The sequence below is a fragment of the Macaca thibetana genome, chromosome 3, assembly GCF_024542745.1.
Source record: "Macaca thibetana thibetana isolate TM-01 chromosome 3, ASM2454274v1, whole genome shotgun sequence".
NCBI classification, from domain to species: Eukaryota; Metazoa; Chordata; class Mammalia; order Primates; family Cercopithecidae; genus Macaca; species Macaca thibetana.
In genome coordinates this window covers 166,797,519-166,816,112 of record NC_065580.1, presented here as the reverse complement: position 1 = coordinate 166,816,112, position 18,594 = coordinate 166,797,519, and the positions used below count along the sequence as shown (strand labels likewise).

The window sequence follows — 18,594 nt, the reverse complement described above, 5'->3', positions numbered from 1 at the left end:
TTTAACTCTGCATGGAGATGTCTGGGAGTGATATGGTTTTGATCTGTGTCCCCAGCAAATCTTCTGTCGAATTCTAACCCCCAGTGTTGGAGGTGATGCCTGGTGGGAGGTGATTGAATCATGGGGCGGAATGCTCATGAATGGGTTAGCGCCATGCACTGGCGCTACTGAATGGGTTAGTTGGTGCTCGTGAATGGGTTAGCGCCATCCACTGGCGCTACTGAATGGGTTAGCTGGTGCTCAGGAATGGGTTAGCGCCATCCACTGGCGCCACCGAACGGGTTAGCTGGTGCTCAGGAATGGGTTAGCGCCATCCACTGGCGCTACCGAACGGGTTAGCTGTTGCTCAGGAATGGGTTAGCGCCATCCACTGGCGCTACTGAATGGGTTAGCTGGTGCTCATGAATGGGTTAGCGCCATCCACTGGCGCTACCGAATGGGTTAGCTGGTGCTCAGGAATGGGTTAGCGCCATCCACTGGCGCCAACCCACTGTTCTCCTGAAAGTGAGTGAGTTATCATGAGATGTGGTTGTTTAAAAGTGCATAGCACCCGCCCCTTCTCCTGCACCTGTCATGTAAGATGCCGGCTCCCACTTTTTCCTCCATCATGAGTAAAACCTTCCTGAGCCCTCCTCAGAAGCAACTGCTGCCATGCCTCCTGTACAGCCTGCAAAACCATGAGCCAATTAAACCTCGTTTTCTTTATAAATCTCCCTGTCTTGGGTATTTCTTCATAGCAGTGTGAGAACGAATTAATACCGAGAGACACTTAGATAATGCTTTAGGTAGGATTCTGGAAATAAATAGATATTTTCTCAGCACAAAGAGAGGACTGTGTAGACTAAAGAAACAGCATGCATTAAGAAACTTTCCAAGACTAAAAATTCTGGGAATGTAGCGTCTTTCTGCAATTGCTGAATTAATTGTTAAAGTTCTTGCCTTTTGAAGGTCTTTCCTCCATTTTATCAATCTATGGAAGCGAAATGCAGTAAAAGATAATCTACTCCTCACGGGGCTGATTATCCATGGCCTCCCTCCTGCTGACCATCGACTAGACATGTGGCTACTCATTATCCCCAGAAGGAGGGCTCAGGGAAGGAAGGGGAAAAAGTCAAATTAGTTAATTAAGCAGCTCTGGCCAAAGGTTTGGTAGTAGGAAGAGGTTGAAACTAATGACTAAAATAAGTCTGTTAGATTTAATGAAACTCTTAGTTTTGGCTTCCCCTGACTATATGGAGAAATGAGAATTAGGCTTTAATTTGCTTTTTAATGGTGTCCCATCTGACACAAGCTCTTATGCACTTAATTCAACAATTAAAAGTTTTAATGTATAGAAGATGCTAAGGAAAAGAGTGCCCATTTAAACTTGTCATTGATGCCCTGGACCAATGCAAACTACAATAACAAAAACTACACTTAGAAGTCATCTTTTGAACAGCAAACTTTGTTATTTTACTGAAAGGCAGTGAAATAATGACATTTGCTTTCTGTAGTCAATGACGTTACATTTTTTCAAACTAAATGTCACTAATTTTTCTTTTCAAATTATGAAACATTTACCAGTTTACAAAATAATAAACAATGTCTTTTTTCATTAGAATTGTCCCTCGAGTCATTGAACTTTAACGGATGCCTTTTACAATGGAGAGCGTTTCATTAGATGGGTATGTGGTTCAAAGCTACCCAAGAAAGACATCTTCTGCATTTGAAAACCAGTCCATTGATATGTGACTTACTGGGGATTGAAAAGTTTTATTGTAACACAAGTTTGATTGTAACAACCACATAATTAAGATCACACATTACCTATATCAACTGGTCCACCAATTCATCATCAGTGAATAGATTTTTCATTGATTGCTGGGGACTTAGGCATGTTGGGATCTACATATGAGTAAGCAAAACATGGAGAAATGGTCAAACAGCAGTGGTCCATGAAGCACAAATTGGAAATATTCACAATAGCAATTCACAATGAAGAGATGACAGAGGAAGGATGATAGGGTTTATATTGAGCTAAGAGAAAGTAACCATGGGGAAAATAGCACTATTAAATAGAAGCAATCTATTTCTGAAATCCAAGAATATCCATTAAAAACCCATAGAAAACAAGCCACAGTCTTACAGACCATGAACAAAAATAGATAGTGTCTGTGTGGATCTATGAAGTAGTAAATTATCACAGTAATAGGATGTTAATATATGCTTGATGGAGACTTTATACTTGAAGTCAGAAGTTTGAGCAAATAATGACTCAGACTTGAATCTGAAATAGCTTTCTAATATGATTTGGCTATGTCCCCATCCAAATCTCATCTTGAATTGTTATTCCCACAATTCCTGTGTGCTGTGGGAGGAACCCAGTGGGAGGAAACTGAATTATGGGGGCAGGTCTTTCACATGCTATTCTTGTGATTGTGAATAAGTCTCACCAGATCTGATGATTTTATAAAGGGGAGTTTCACTGCACAAACTCTCTTCTCCTGTCTGCCACCATGTGAGAAGTGCCTTTCACCTTCCTCTATGATTGTGAGGCCCCTTCAGTCATGTGGAACTATGAGTCCATTAAAACTGTTTTTCCTTGTAAATTACCCAGTCTCAGGTATGTCTTTATTGGCATTGTGAAAATCGATTAGTACACCTTCTATCTCTGAGCTGAGGAAGTTACTGGTTTGCATCAGTTTGGTACCATCAAGTTTCTGAGTGGCTTATATAGCTAATTAAGGGAAGACCTTAAAAAAAATGAGATAATAACTCACCTAATTATTATTTTTTAAGTGAATTTCCAGGTATGGGATATATGGCTAATGAGCACTGCCATGATCTTGTCACAATTTTCAGGTTTGATATTACCTGATAATGAGAAAAATCATTACATGGATTTCTACCTTAGTAATAAGAATAGATTGGAATTGGGAGCACAAATTATTTACATCTCTCCCATCGACCACTCCAGTGACCCTATGCTTTCAAGATTGTTCTATTATATAGAATCACAGACAAGAAGGATACAGCAATAATTAACCTGGTCTCAGGTGATCCATCCTAGATGAATCAATCAAGATTTCTTTTAAGGAATATTAAAGAATTGGCGGCCGGGCGCGGTGGCTCACACCTGTAATCCCAGCACTTTGGGACGCTGAGGCAGGTGGATCACGAGGTCAGCAGATCGAGACCATCCTGGCTAACACAGTGAAACCCCATCTCTACTAAAAATACAAAAAATTAGCCGGGCATGGTGGCGGGCACCTGTAGTCCCAGCTACTCGGGAGGCTGAGGCAGGAGAATGGCGTGAACCCAGGAGGTGGAGCTTGCAGTGAGCCGAGATCGTGCCACTGACCTGGGTAACAGAGCAAGACTCCATCTAAAAAAAGAAAACAAAAAGAAAGAGAATTGGCTTCCATGATTGTGAGGACTGGCAAGTCCAAAATCCACACAGAACAGGTTGGCAGGCTGGAGACCCAGGGAAAAGTTGATGTTGCAGCGCTAGTGTCTGGAGGAAAAATTCCCTCTTTCTTCAGGGGACTCCAGTGTTTTTCTCTCAAGGCTTTCAACGAATTGGATGAGACCCACTCACATTATGGAGAATAATCAGAATAATCTGCTCTGCTCCAAGTCTACTGATATAATTATGAATGTCATCTAAAAAAGTACTTCCACAGAAACATTTAGACTGACATTTGACTGAATAACTGGTACTATGGCTTAGGCAAGTTGGCACATAAAATTAACCATCACATTAGCATTCATACTTCCTAATAAAAATCATCTGATTTGGTCAGTTTGCTACTCTCTAATATGAAATACGAAAGTGGGAAATGTTTTTCACTGATGTGTTAGAGGCTTTTGGCTCCTTTCAAGTCCACTGTGTAATACTCTTTATGCTTTCACTGATCCCTGGGATCTTTGATTGTGAGCCAGGAATCAGGGAAGGGTTTAAAAGATGCCTATGAACCATGGCAAACATTGCAAAGAGAACTGTTAGGAATCGTTTCCTTGGAAATGGGCAAAGAATAAGGCAGGCACTTAGAATTTCAGTATTTTCTCTCAAACCTACATCCAAAATGTGTATGTCAGTTTGCAATTCTATCAGCAATAAATGTGCACCGAATAGAAATTTAGAATGATATTAATCCCTTTAAAATTTTCTCATTTCTCTAACAGGCATAAAATGAAATGCCAAATTGTTGTCATTTTCATTTATTTGAATACCAGTGAGGACAAATATCCTCAAGTGTTTTTTTCTTTTTCCCCTTGAGCAAATGTTTATTCATATTATTTATTCATTCATCTGTTAAAATGTTGCAGTATTCTTTATACATTTGAGTGAGCTTTTTATGTACTGAAGATATTAACCTCTTTATACCTTTATCATATCAAATATAAGCATTTCACATTTAGGTATCTTTCTCTTATTTTAGTTGTATTTATTTTAATTCCAGAAGTAAAAAATCATATATTTTCAAATCTTTCAATTTGTTCTTTATTACTTTTTTCTTTTGTTTCAAAATGTATCATTCCTTTACACATCTAAAAAATATTCTCTTTTATTCTTGGCTTATATACATATATATGTACGTATGTATACATACATACATATATATAAAAATTAAGTTTCAAGACTACCTACAGTCTGTTTGAGAGAATGGTATCTATGCCATTTAACACTCAGTTTTCTTTATTCCTATATACTTGTGAGATTATATAATTGATTAAAAAGTAAGATATATATGTACAAATATGTGCATAAACATGTATATGCAATTGTATGCATATTTATCTACTAATACACACATATGTATATATAGAAATGTCCATGTCTACCTATCATCTATTTAAAAAGAAACCTCTTTTCCTTGACAAGGAATTAGCCATCTGACAAGGGATTAATAACCAGAATATATAAGGATCTCAAACTGAACAGGATCTGTTCAGTGGAACAGAAAAATAATTTAACAATTCAATTAACAAATGGGCAAAATACCTGAATAGACATTTCTCAAAAAAAAAAGACATACAAATAGCAAACAAGTATATAGAAAGTTTCTCAAAATTATTGATAATCAGTGAAATGCACATCAAAACTACAAGAGATATCATCTCACCCCAGTTAAAATGACTTTCATACAAAAGACAGACAATAACAAATACCGGTGAGAGTGAGGAGAAAAGAGAACTCTCGTACACCGTTGGTGTGAATGTAAATTAGTACAGCCAAGATCCAGAACAGTATGGAGGTCCCCCAAAAAACAAAAATATAATTACCATGTGATCCAGCAATCCCATTGTTAGGTATATACCCAAAAGAAAGGAAATCAGTATATCAAAGAGATATTGCTTTCAAAGGCAAAAATTCTAATTACTTTTATACCAACCTAATGTATGAACTCCCATTTTTATTGCAGTAGTATTCATAATAGCCAAGATTTGAAAGCAACCTGCGGGTTCATCATCAGATGAATGGATAAAGAAAATGTGGTACATATAAACAGTAGAATACTATTTAGCCATACAAAAGAATGAGATTTTGTCATTTGCAACAACATGGATGGAATTGGAGGTGATTAGGTTAAGTGAAATATGCCAGGTGTAGAAAGTCAAACTTTGAATGCTCTTGCTAATTTATGGGAACTAAAATTTAAAACAGTTGAACTCAGGGAGATAGACAGTAGAATGATGGTTACCAGAAGGTGGGAAGAGTAGGGTACAGGGGAAGTGAGAATAGTTAATGGATACAAAAAGTGAGTTAGATAGAATGAATAAGATCTGGTATTTAATAACTCAACAATGATTACCGTCAACAACAATTTATTATACATGTAAATATAACTAAAAAAGTATAATTGGCCGGGCATGGTGACTCACGCCTGTAATCTCACCACTTTGGGAGGCCGAGGCAGGTGGATCTCCTGAGGTCAGGAGTTCAAAACCAGCCTCGCCAATGTAGTGACATCCTGTCTCTACTAAAAATACAGAAAATTAGCTGGGCGTGATGGTGGGCACCTGTAATCCCAGCTACTTGGGAGACTGAGGCAGGAGAATCCCTTGAACTCAGGAGGCAGAGGTTGCAGTGAGCAGAGATAGCGCCACTGCACTCCAGCCTGAGCAACAAAAGTGAAACTCCGTCAAAAAAAAAAAAAACATAATTGAACTGTTTGCAACAGAATAGGTGATAAATGCTTGAAGGGATGAATATCCCATTTACCCTGATGTGATTATTATTCATTGTATCAAAATATCTTGTACCCCATAAAAATTTCAAAAAAGAAAAAAAAGAGAAAGAAATTTCTAGTTGTCTAGTCAATATCCATTTCAAGGTGCATCATAGGGTTAGAAGTATGCCATTTTCTAAACTTACACAATTCCTATTTTGTTCGGGAAAACATATGCTTAGTTATAAATAGTCATCCCTCCTTACTTTCCTGCAATAGGAATAGAGATGTAACCACACCCTGGTCAATTAGATGTAAATAGAAATCAATGAATGGGGCACCTGAACAGTAATTTAAAGGGAGTCATATTTAGTTGGCATATTTCTTTAGCTGTTTATCTTTATCCTTTTCTCCTTTGTCCTATCTAGAATAAGGATCTGATACCTGAAGGTAAAACAGCTCTCTGGGGGAAGTGAGAATAAAAGCCACACATTGGGGTTGGTGTAACAGAAAGCTGGAATCTTCTGGGTTTGTAATGGCATCATGGAGAAGCCTTACCAGCCTTGACTTGCCTACGTCTCCCCCAGTTTTGGTATGCAAGAAGAAAGACCTTTGTGTTGTTAAGCCAGGGTAGGCAGGTTTCTGTTTCCTGCAGCTCAATGCAGCCCTAACAAATGCGTTTACTTCTATCTAGGACTTGTAAGGCTTTTTATTTATCTATACCACAGAAAATAGCAAATAAATCATGCTTTTGCTTCTAAGACAATGACCAGTTTTGTTTTTAAACATTACATAAGATAATATAATGTTTATAGAGACACTTTAATTTTAAAGATAAAGGGAAGTTAAATAAAACAATGCATATTTCATCTCTGATATAGAAAGCACATTGATCTAAACCATGGGCCCACATCCATAATTAAGCCATAGCCTGTGACACAAAGAACTCAAATCCTAGTGGGTAAGAAAAATGTATATGGATAGTTGTGATGCTATCTGATAAGTGCAATAAATATAATATTTCCAAAGCTCAATCCAAACCCTTCTCAAAATCACTTTTTTCTTTATTTTTTCTTTATTTCTCAAAATCATTTTCCTTTTATCACAGGGCAGCATTCATTAACTCAAGTCCCATCACTCAACCAAGACTCAAATTTCAGAATCTTGTTTCTCCTCTATGCTTATAATCAATCCAATTTCCCTTAAGTGTGCACCACATCTATCTCCACTTACAGTACCACTGTTTATATTCAGCAATCATCTAAGAATTATTGCACTAGCCAGTTGACTGGCTTCTGTATCCTTCATCTTTTTTAACTCCTTTACGTTTTTATACCTGTTACCATACTCATAAAAGTTTTTTTCTTTAAAATCTGTTTTTGTTTCCCAACATCTACCACATAAAACCTAACTCCTTAAGGTGACTGATGTGTTAGTGAGAGTTCTTCAGGGAAACAGAATGAATGGAGTAGTTACAGATAAAGAGATTTATTATGAGAGGTTAGCTTATGCCCGTATGGAGGCTGAGAAGCTCCATGATCTGTTATCTGCTAGCTAGAGGGCCAGGAAAACCAGTGGTATAGCTCCAGCCCAAGTCCAAAGGCCTGACGCCTGGGGGAAAAAAAAGGCGTAAGTCCGTGTCCAAGTCAAAAGGCCAGAGAACCAGGAGCTCCAATGTTAGAGGATAAAAGAATAGAGATGGTCCAGCTCAGCAAAGAGAGTGAATTGCCTTTCCTCTGCCTGTTTGTTCTATTCAGGCCTTCAACAGATTGGATCATGCCCACCCATGCTGGGGCAGGCGATCTTCTTTACTCAGTCTGTGGATTCAAATACTGACGTGCTTCCAGGGATACCTTCATCGACACACCCAGAAGTGATGTTTTGCCATCTATATGGGCATCTCTTAAACCTGTTAAGTTGACACATAAAATTAGTCATCACATCTGATAAGGCCTGTCACCCAAACTAGGTACCCACAGCATAAGTGCCAGCCCCGTGGGCAACTGGGAGTTCCCGGAATGTGTCATGTTCTTTCAGGGCCCCTCCCTATGCTATGGGAACCCTTCTACTCTCTTCTCTGTCTGACTTGTAAGAGTCTTTGTGGAAGCTTTTCTTTTCTTCCCTGGTAACTTTAGTTCTCTACCTTCTCCTGGCTTATGGGATTTTCTTCATTTTTTCTTTCCTTGTCCCTCTCTCTGCCTTCCCTTCTTCTGCCTCTTTCTCCTATTCCTTCTTTCTTTTTCCCATTGTTCCCTTCCTTGCTTTCTTTTTTACTTTCTTCCTTTTCTTTCTTTCTTCCTCTTCTCCCTAATCTTTATACTAGAATTATTTGTTGATATATTTGTGCTTCATAAAAATCCATGAGGTCCTTGCAATAGGTCACTTTGTGTTACAAAGAACCTGGTTTTTATTTTTCTGATCAAGATGCTAAGATATAATTTCAAAACATATGGAAATAATTGCATATATTTAACATTGCTCTTAAAAAATCTCTTAAATCCTTCAGGAAATAATAATATTATTTTTGAGACAGAGTCTCACTCTGTCACTCAGGCTGGAGTGCAGTGGCGTGATCACGGCTCACTACAGCCTTGACCTCCTAGGTTCAAGCAATTCTCTCACGTCAGCTTTCTTAGAAGCTAGGACTACAGGTGCGCTCCACCATGCCTGGCTTAGTTTTATTTTTGTATTTTTGTAGAGATAGGGCCTCACTATGTTGCCCAGATGGGTCTTGAACTCCTGGTCTCAAGCGATCCTCCTGCCTTGACCTCCCAAAGTGCTGAGATTGCAGGCATGAGCCACTGCACCTGGCCAGTATTATTATTAACAGGAATAATAACTAATACATCAATTATATTACTATGTGAGAAGTTTTGTGTTTGAGCAAATATTCAATATGCATTTGTTTGTGTCTGTACAACCTGGACAGTTATATATATTGATAACTATCTAATGTACATGATTATATACATTAAATGAAAAACATGAGAAAATATATAATTCATTTGTTAAATTTGTGTAATTTTTTGCTGAATTCAGTGTTAAATTTGTGTAAGTTAAATACATTTATATTGTGACTCACTTATATTCTGGTTTTTCATTACCCCAAATTTGATTAAAATTTACTCTTTAATCTTTCTGAAGTGGGTTTAGTTTATAGAATGAGGAGTAAATCTAATAAAGCTATTCAAGACCTCATCAAATTTTTCCCAGCCTTAAAAAAAAAAAAAAAAAAATCCAGAGAATAAGATCTCATTTCATAACATATGGAAATAATTGCATACCTTTAACATTACTGTTAAAAATCTCTTAAATCCTTTAGAAAATAATAATATTGTTTTTGACACAGGGTCTCACTCCGTCACCCAGACTGGAGTGCAGTGGTAAGATCACGGCTCACTGCAGCCTTGATCCTCTCTTCACCAGCAAACCACCAGGCCTAGATCTCCAAATTCTGAACTCCAGAAATGCTGTCATTTCTCATCTCAGTATTCAGAAGGTGGCAAAAAGCACTCTCCTTTTCAATTTTCAACTCCCTACCCCCAATACAGAGTTTCATACCGGCCTTGACTAAACAGCAGCTCTTCTCTACGCTCAGCATCCAGAGCTGCCCAACTTACACTCAAGAGGGCTCATTAATACCTGCCCCCTGGTGGTAAAATGTGTTGTCCTTAGGAAAGTGAAAGCTTGGCTGCCCTCCTAAGAGAGGTGAGAGATAACCTTTTATTCCATCCTGAAGAGATAATAGCCACAAAACAAGGTCTGATGTAGTTTCTCCATAGGCCACCCTGCTAGTTTAACCTCTCAGTTACTCTCTCTGTTTTATGTTTCCTCTTTAAATTCTGATTCGGGTATTTTGACGATCTGCTCAAATTGCTCTTATCTCAAGTCATTCAGCTGGGCCAGGTTTGGTAGCAAATATACTTGCGGAACACCCAATGCTAAAGACGTGTCAAACAAACTGGGCATAAACGTAACATCAAATCCTACTTTTTTTTTTCGGAATCTCCAACTCCCAAGTAATGTGTAGTTAAGGAGCACATTAAGTTTCATCTTAATAAAAACCTGCAAACCAAACAACAACTTTAGGTAAACTGATTAAACACAAGAATTTATATTCTCAAAAAATGAAGAACTTTATCTCTTCACTATGAGCTCCTAATAAGATAATGGAAAATTGCTTTATATTTTTATATCTGAAGGTGTACCCTGGGTGATTTGTGTAATGTAAAATCACAGACTGCCCTGAAAACACATTGAAGTTTCTCTGCGGATAGAAATTGATTTCAATTTTTCTCTTCTTTCTCTATACTTCCCAAACACCCCCCACCCCCTGCCACCCCGCCACAATTTAAGTGTCTAATTAGCTAGAGCATTTTGTTAGGTATAGCATTCCTTCAGAATGTACTCATATAAAATTTGAACATTGTCTACACTTTTGAATAGGTTGCAGTAAATCCAACCCTACATTACTTTACAGCTCTTGCAGTAAAATCATGGGATTAGAGAATTGTGCATTGGAATGAGCCTTATAGATCAAAAAACACTGAATTGGAATGTATTTTGCAGGCTATTGGATTCTAAATTGGATATAAGCAAAGTAAAGGAAAGAAATGAGATGATATAAGTAGGCCCCACAGTGAGAGAGGACTGTGCTTCCTAAGCTGAGACGGGAGATACATGAGTTACACATGAGTCACTAAACTAAATACACATGTAATTGGCTTACTTAAGAAAGAGGTCTAAGATACAGACCCTGAGCATAGTATTACAGAGATTGTATCATAGACACATGCTATCTGGGTTATTTGTCTGAGTACCTACAACCAAAGTATTCTCTAACAGAGATAATTAGAGGAAAAGACAGGACATTCTACACTATTATTAAGGAGAATGAAGTGGAACAAAGTACTCGTGAAAGGTTCATACTTCAGAAATAGACGGTTTTCTATGGTTTCCATAGAAGAATAAAATAAATGATAAACCATCAGCTTAGACTGCTCTTAGAAAGCAAAGAAAACAGCGTGATGATTCTGCAAGAGCCTAAAACAGAACTGCTATTTGACCCAGCAATCCCATTACTGGATATATACCCAGAGGAATATAAATCATTCTACCATAAAGACACATGCGTGCACATTCTCATTGCAGCACTATTCACAATAGCAAAGACATGGAATCAACCTAAATGGCCATTAAGGACAGATCGATAAAAGAAAATGTGGTACATATACACCATGGAATACTATGCAGCCATAAAAAAATGATATCATATATTTTGGGGGATCATGGATGGAGCTGGAGGGCTTTACCCTTAGCAAACTAACACAGGAAACTAAAATCAAATACCACATGTTCTCGCTTATAAGTGGGAGCTAAATGGTGACAACTCATGGACACAAAGGGAACAACAAACACTGGGGTCTACTTGAGGGTGGAGGGTGGGAGGAGGGAGAGAAGCAGAAAAAATAACTGTTGGGTACTAGGCTTAGTAACTGGGAGATGAAATAATCTGTACAACAAACTCCCATGACATGAGTTTACCTATATAACGAACCTGTGCACACTACTGAACTTATAAAGCTTTTCTAAAAAAAGAAAGCAAACAGCAGCAAAATAACACTTGTAGTCCCTGAAGACGCGTGTGAAAAATAGATCATCAACCGATATATGCTGAATGAATTAACAAACTCAAAGAAAAGTTTTCTGTGTTGTTTTTTAAAAAAGACTCTGTGTCTCTCCGATAATATATTTGAGGGAAGATTTGCATTTTAGAGGCCTTCATATTACAGAAATTCAACCCTTACATGTATTATTTTTATGTCTATAAAAATAATGACTGAGCCAACATGAGAATCATAATAGTGTTTCCTTATTATCTTCAGTGACCAGTTTTGGTTCTTAATGAGGGACGATATGAAAATATATTATCATTTATTATGTGCCTTTGTCTTGTTTACCTTGCAAACTTCTTGCAAACTTCTGATATAATATATGTGTGCAATAAATATTTGTTCATTGAGAAAGAAAGGCTATGGAAAAAAGAGCAGGAAGAGATAAAAGTAAGGCTTTGAGTTATCAAAATGAAGTTGTCTAAAGCAAATTTTTTTGTTTCTGAGTTCTGGAAATACAGAAGAAAACACACAAATGAACAAGAAAACAATGAATAATTTCTAAAGTTTTCCAGTCTTAGGTTCCATCTGAGTATTATTTGTCCCATACAGAAAATCTCATTTTCCCTTCTTTCCCTCTAATGCCCACCTACTTCTTCCAAATCAAATTAGTCTTTATTAATCATGCTTAAGACACCACCATGAATAAGTTATGGTTGTTTTATAGAATTATTTATTGACTTTCAAGAAGATGATTCTACCTTATTAACTGCTAGGTTCTACACTGAAAAATTGAGAGTCTGTTTTCTCTTTAAAAGGCAACTAATTTAACAAGGAAAGATTCACCAATCTCTTTCCTGTCATTTTCCAGAAAAAAATTTTTGAATAATTTATTACCAGTTTCCTATTAGTAAATCAACACACGGCATAAATAAATGGTTTCTTGTAGCTGGGGTTGTCCTTGTCAGTAGAAACAGGTAACCAGGGCCTTTTACACTTGATGATAAATGTTTCTCCAAATATTTTGATTAACTTTTTTTTTTTTTTTTTTTTTTTGAGATGGAGTTTCGCTCTTGTTGCCCAGGCTGGAGTGCAATGGCATGATCTTGGCTCACTGCAACCTCTGCCTCCTGGGTTCAAGCGATTCTCCTGCCTCAGCTTCCTGAGTAGCTGGGATTACAGGCATGTGCCACTACACCCCGCTAATTTCACATTTTTAGTAGAAATGGGATTTCACCATGTTGGCCAGGCTGGTCTCAAACTCCTGACCTCATGTGATCCACCCACCTCTGCCTCCCGCAGTGCTGGAATTACAGGTGTGAGCCACCATGCCCGGCCTTGATTAACTGCTTAAATAAAATCAAGTGTTTACTCACTTTACTCTCCCATGGATTTGGAACATTGGCAGAGGATTAAAAGTATTGTCAGAAATTAATTGATCCCAGGCCAGGAGTGGTGGCTCATGCCTGTACTTCCAGCACTTTGGGAGGCCAAGGCAGGCAGGTTCACTTGAAGTCAGGAGTTCAAGACCAGCCTGGCCAACATGGTGAACCCTCATCTCTACCCAAAATACAGAAATTAGCTGGGTGTGGTGCCAGGTGCCTGCAATCCCAGCTACTCTGGAGCTTGAAGCAGGAGAATTGTTTGAACCCAGGAGGTCGAGACTGCGGTCAGCTGAGATGGCACCACTGCACTCCAGCCTGGGCGACAGTGAAACTCCATCTCAAAAAACAAAAAGAAATTAATAGATCACAGAGATCTCATCTAATATCCACAATGAAAGTTTAGGGTAGTCAAGATATAGGCCATACTTTTAGATGTCAGATATTGAATCAGATATGTCAATGTAGACATTATCCGCTCTATGGTAAGATACGTTGTATGCTGCTTGCTATGCCTACTGTAGGCACTTAGTAAAGACAAGGGGATGGAAATGTAAATACATGTACAAATTCAATCTTAGATTGCAGGTTTCTCCTCAGAAAAAAAATACAAGACAGTTTTTCATGATTTAGCGCTGATTAACATGATTCACAGCTTCTTTCTTCTCTCTCTCTCTTTTGATGGCATAAGGACAAACTTTATGGAGCCCCTCAGCACTAGTTCTCTTTCTGCTGCCTGATCTTGGTTCCCCAGACTATCCAGTCTGGTGGGCAGCAATGAGACTCACTTTGGCCAGTAGAGGCATCTCTGCGGATGGTGGAGGGCTTGCCAATGTGCTGGTGGCTGCCACCTCCAAAATGATGCTCCACAGGGTTCATGTTCACACCCCACCCCATACTTGTGGCCTCTTTGCCTTATATTTGTGGTGTGCCCGGCCAGCCTTCAAGATGGGTTTGTCAATTTGGCCACCTCCAGCCACCACACCAACCACAGCTCTGTTGGCTGAGGAGGTAACCTCCTTGGAGCCAGAGGGAAGCTTTATACGGGTCTTCTTGGTCTCAGGGTTGTGGGAGATAACCCTGGCACAGTTCCCTGATGCCTGGGTCAGCTTGCCATGGTCTCTAGGCTTCTCCTCCAAGCAGCATATGATCATACCCTCAGGCATGGTGCCCACAGAGAGAACATCGCCAATGTTGAGCTGGGCAGCATTTTACTATTTCATATTAAAATGAGGTTTAATATTTTATAATGATGGTGGTAGAATTTCAATTCATAATTTGAAAATGTAACAAGAATTTTTTTAAAGACTCTGTCTCTAAAGCCCTCCACAAAATGTGACCTCTTCCCACAATCAACTGAGACTTGCAATGACAAGTCCTTCTCTTGTTGAATTTGATTGATCCACCTTCCATTGTGATTTCCATGGAGTCCCTGGGCTGGTGCTGATGGAGCATTTTTTTTTGTCATGGGGCAGGAAATGATCCTTTCAGAACATTTAGCAATAAAAGCAATGCAAAAATAAATCAACGTCCCTGACCTTTCTCTCTCCCTATTTTTGGCACCAAACCTTTTGCTCCAAGTTGTCATTTTTCTACACATGCTGAGAATCACCTTCTTATTCTCCAAGTGTTCCTAAAACTCCTCCATAAATTTCTCAGTGGCATCTCCATTTCTTTCTGTTTCCAGTTATGTCCCCATGGCTGGGTTTGAGATCGTTAGTATCACGTATTAACTATTCATCTTCTGTTACCTTCCTACCTTACATTCCATTACTGGTAGTAATTTAGCTGATTATTTTTTGTATTTTCAGTAAAAGTTTTGTTAAATGAAAATCCTTAAACACGTATTCTGTGAATAGGTTCACACCGTTATCTATAATAATAATAATACAGATTGAGTATCCCTAATCTGAAAATCCAAAATTCAAAATGTTTCAAAATCCAAAACTTTTTAAAAATTTTTATTTTATTTTAGGTCCTGGGATACATGTGCAGAATGTGCAGGTTCGTTACATAGGTAAACGTGTGCCATGGTGGTTTGCTACACCTATCCCAAAACTTTTTCAGCACTGACATAACATTAGAAGGAAATGCTCCTTGGAACATTTTGGATTTGGGACTTTCAAATTTGGGATGCTGAACTGTTATAACGCAAATATTCCACGATCTGAACAAATCTGAAATCCAGAATGCCTTTGGTCCCAAGCACTTTGAATGAGGGATACTCAACCCGTAATAACAGCAGTTAGGGTAATAGCTACCATTCACTAAGTAGCTACATTATTCCTGGTATATTTCTAAGCTCTTTAAAACATATGTATTATCTTATTTAGCCCTTACCATCACTTGATGGCGTTTTATTGCAATCCCTGTTTTACAGACGAGGAAACTGACATGGAGACGCTAAAAGTAGCATCCCAGGCCACATGCTTGTAGGCCTACAGTTCAAACTCAGGAGCTTCTGCCTGAGACTTTATGCTTTACTACTTTATACTGCTCCTAGATGTGGGAGAGCTGACCCACAAGGTTTACATATTCTCAATTTTAGCAACGGATGTCAAATTAACCTCTAAATTGACTCTATAAATTTAACTCCCATTATTGTTAGTAATAGTTGTAGTTAGGAAGCATGAATAAGACCTACTATTTGATAGCAAAACAGGTGACAATAGTCAATAATAATTTAATCGTATATTTAAAAATAACTAAAAGAGTATAATAAGATTGTGTGTAAGGGGATGGATATCCTATTCTCCATGATGTGGTTATTATGAATTACATGACCGTATCAAAACATTTCATGTATCCCATAAATATATACACCTACTATGTAGCTACAAAAATTAAAAATTAAAATTAAAAAAAAATAAATTTAACTCCCAGAAATATTTAACAATAGTGGTGCTTTCAGTCTTTTATTTTTGTCTACCTACTAGATGAGGAAAACCAAAATCTCAGGTTTTAAAATGTGTATTCCTGGGTGTCGAAGGCTGAAGGAATGAGGGTCATGATCGACTCGGTATACCACTGGAGGCTCTATGAGTAAACAGCAAACTGTTTCTCATGAAAGCAGGATGTTGGCAAACTGACAGTGTCTGCCGCCCAGAAGGAATGCTGGGGGCAGTCACGACCCAGGCACAAGTGTTTCTTGTGATTAGGCACATCTGAAGTCTGTTAGTAATAATGTGAGTCTGTGATCAATTAAGCAGCTGACCAATTGTTACTGACTCCTCTCTGCCTTTTTTTTTTTTTTTTTTTTTTTGAGATGGAGTCTCGCTCTGTCGCCCAGGCTGGAGTGCAGGGGCGCCATCTCTGCTCACTGCAAGCTCCGCCTCCCGGGTTCACGCCATTCTCCTGCCTCAGCCTCCTGAGTAGCTGGGACTACAGGCGCCCGCCACCACGCCCGGCTAATTTTTTGCATTTTTAGTAGAGATGGGGTTTCACCGTGTTAGGCAGGATGGTCTCGATCTCCTGACTTCGTGATCCGCCCACCTCGGCCTCCTGAAGTGCTGGGATTACAGGCGTGAGCCACCGCACCCGGCCCCTCCCTGCTCTTTCTACCCAATAAATAGGAAGGGCTGTAGAAGCTCAGGACGGCTGCCTTTGCTCACTAGGAGCAGGGAGCCCTTTTCTTCTTCTCCTGGCCCCTGCCTTTAAAACAGTTTATTTTGTCTTAAGTTTTCATTTCTAGGTTAGTCCCCCTTCATTCAGTCTCGTAATGACGGTCTCAAGAAGTAACAGCAGTAACTGCCGTAGTGACAGTCTCAAGTAGTAACCGTGGCAGTCTGCCACACCTGGGGGCAAATTTTACCCATAAAAATACACTGAATTCTTCAGTGCATTAGTCTGAATTGTTGAAAGTTGGAAGTGAAAGAATACAGAGAGGTACTCTAGCCTCCTACTATATGATGGTAAAACCTGAGTATCTGAGGGTTAATATGGCTTCCTTAAGTTTCCACACAGAAATACAAGGTTTGGGGAAAGCTCAGACGTTTTCTCTCTATCTTTTAAAATGCTATTTCTGCTCATCAGAAATAGCTCATCACTGCCTCCTATAACCACTTCTTTAGCAATTACACTCACTCACAGTATTTCATGTTGATTATTTGATGGATGTACCAATATACTACACTGGACTTAATGCTCATGCTAGAGGTCAAAGAAGGCACCCAGAAGGCAGGATGCAGGATAATAAGTCCTCTTTTCTAACCTCTGGTACTATTCTCATGAAAAATAAAATACCAAGAGAATACAAAATGAAGGAAAACCCTATATGTGGAATCAGCCCGTACGTTTCTGGCTACCTACCAAACATATTTATTTTAGCATTTGGTTATGGTACAGACTTTGTGATTACAAAACCAGCCATGGATTATCCAAACCATAATGTGAAGACGAGTAACAGAACTGTGAAATTGGAATGCATCCCAGTATTAATTTTAGATAAAGGCCTATCACGCCATATGACAGACAAGTGATTGAGGTCTAGAGATGTTAAATTACTTACCCAAAGTAACACTGCTAGTTAGTATCGAAACCAGAATTTGAATTTAAGTTTTCTAAACATACATTTTCATAAAAGTAAGAATCTACTCAACCTGTTCAACAAATGACTATTAAGGGATTATTAATTGACAGACAATAATCTAAGCATTGACGATTTGATGACAAGACAGATATCTTGACTATTTCCCTGGCATTTATTACCAGTGGAGTTAGAGAATGTGGAGAATGACTCCCCCACCTCCAAGTCTCAGCTCTAGGTGTTCACATCCATGTGGTGGGAGCACCACTAGGAAAAAGTTTCTGACCTCCCTCTGTCCATTAGGAAGGTAGAGGGAGGTTTTCTGGTCTGATCAGTGGGCTTGGATGTGGAATCAGGCATTGCTTAATCAGCACCTCCTTTCCTTCCTATCAGGTAGCTTCTATTCTGCTCTACTTCTCTCCTAAGAATGATGAGGCCTCCAGTGGTCTAGCACTGTCTGTCTCTAGGTGAATGTCTTAGCCCATTTGGGCTGCTATAACAGAAGTACCATAAATTGAGTGGGTTATCAATAACAGAAGTGTATTTCTTATAGTTCTGGAGTCTGGAAAACAATCTCAAGGCACTGGCAGACCCAGTATCTGATGAGGGCCAGCTTCCTGGTTGAAGACTGCCAACTTCTCCGTATCTTCACATGGTGGAAGAGGCAAGGCAGTTCTCTCCGATTGTTTTATAAGAGCATTAATCCCATTCATAGATGGCTTCTCCCTCATGACCTAATTATCATCTCCTAAATGCTCCATCTCCTAATACCATCAAGTTAGGGGTTAGGATTTCAACATATGAATTTTGGAGAGAACATAAATATCCAGGCCATAGCAACAGATCAATCTATTTAATTCTGGAATTAATATCAGAACAACTCTTACCTTTAGATAGAGGCACCTATCTCTGTGAGAAGTAAT

The 18,594-nt window shown here is 38.7% G+C and overlaps 1 pseudogene; it reads right to left on the bottom strand.

The window, feature by feature from the left end:
- Positions 1–13,863: 13,863 nt before the first annotated feature.
- On the bottom strand, positions 13,864–14,345 carry LOC126951008 (60S ribosomal protein L8-like; annotated as a pseudogene).
- Between the last annotated feature and the right edge of the window lie 4,249 nt (positions 14,346–18,594).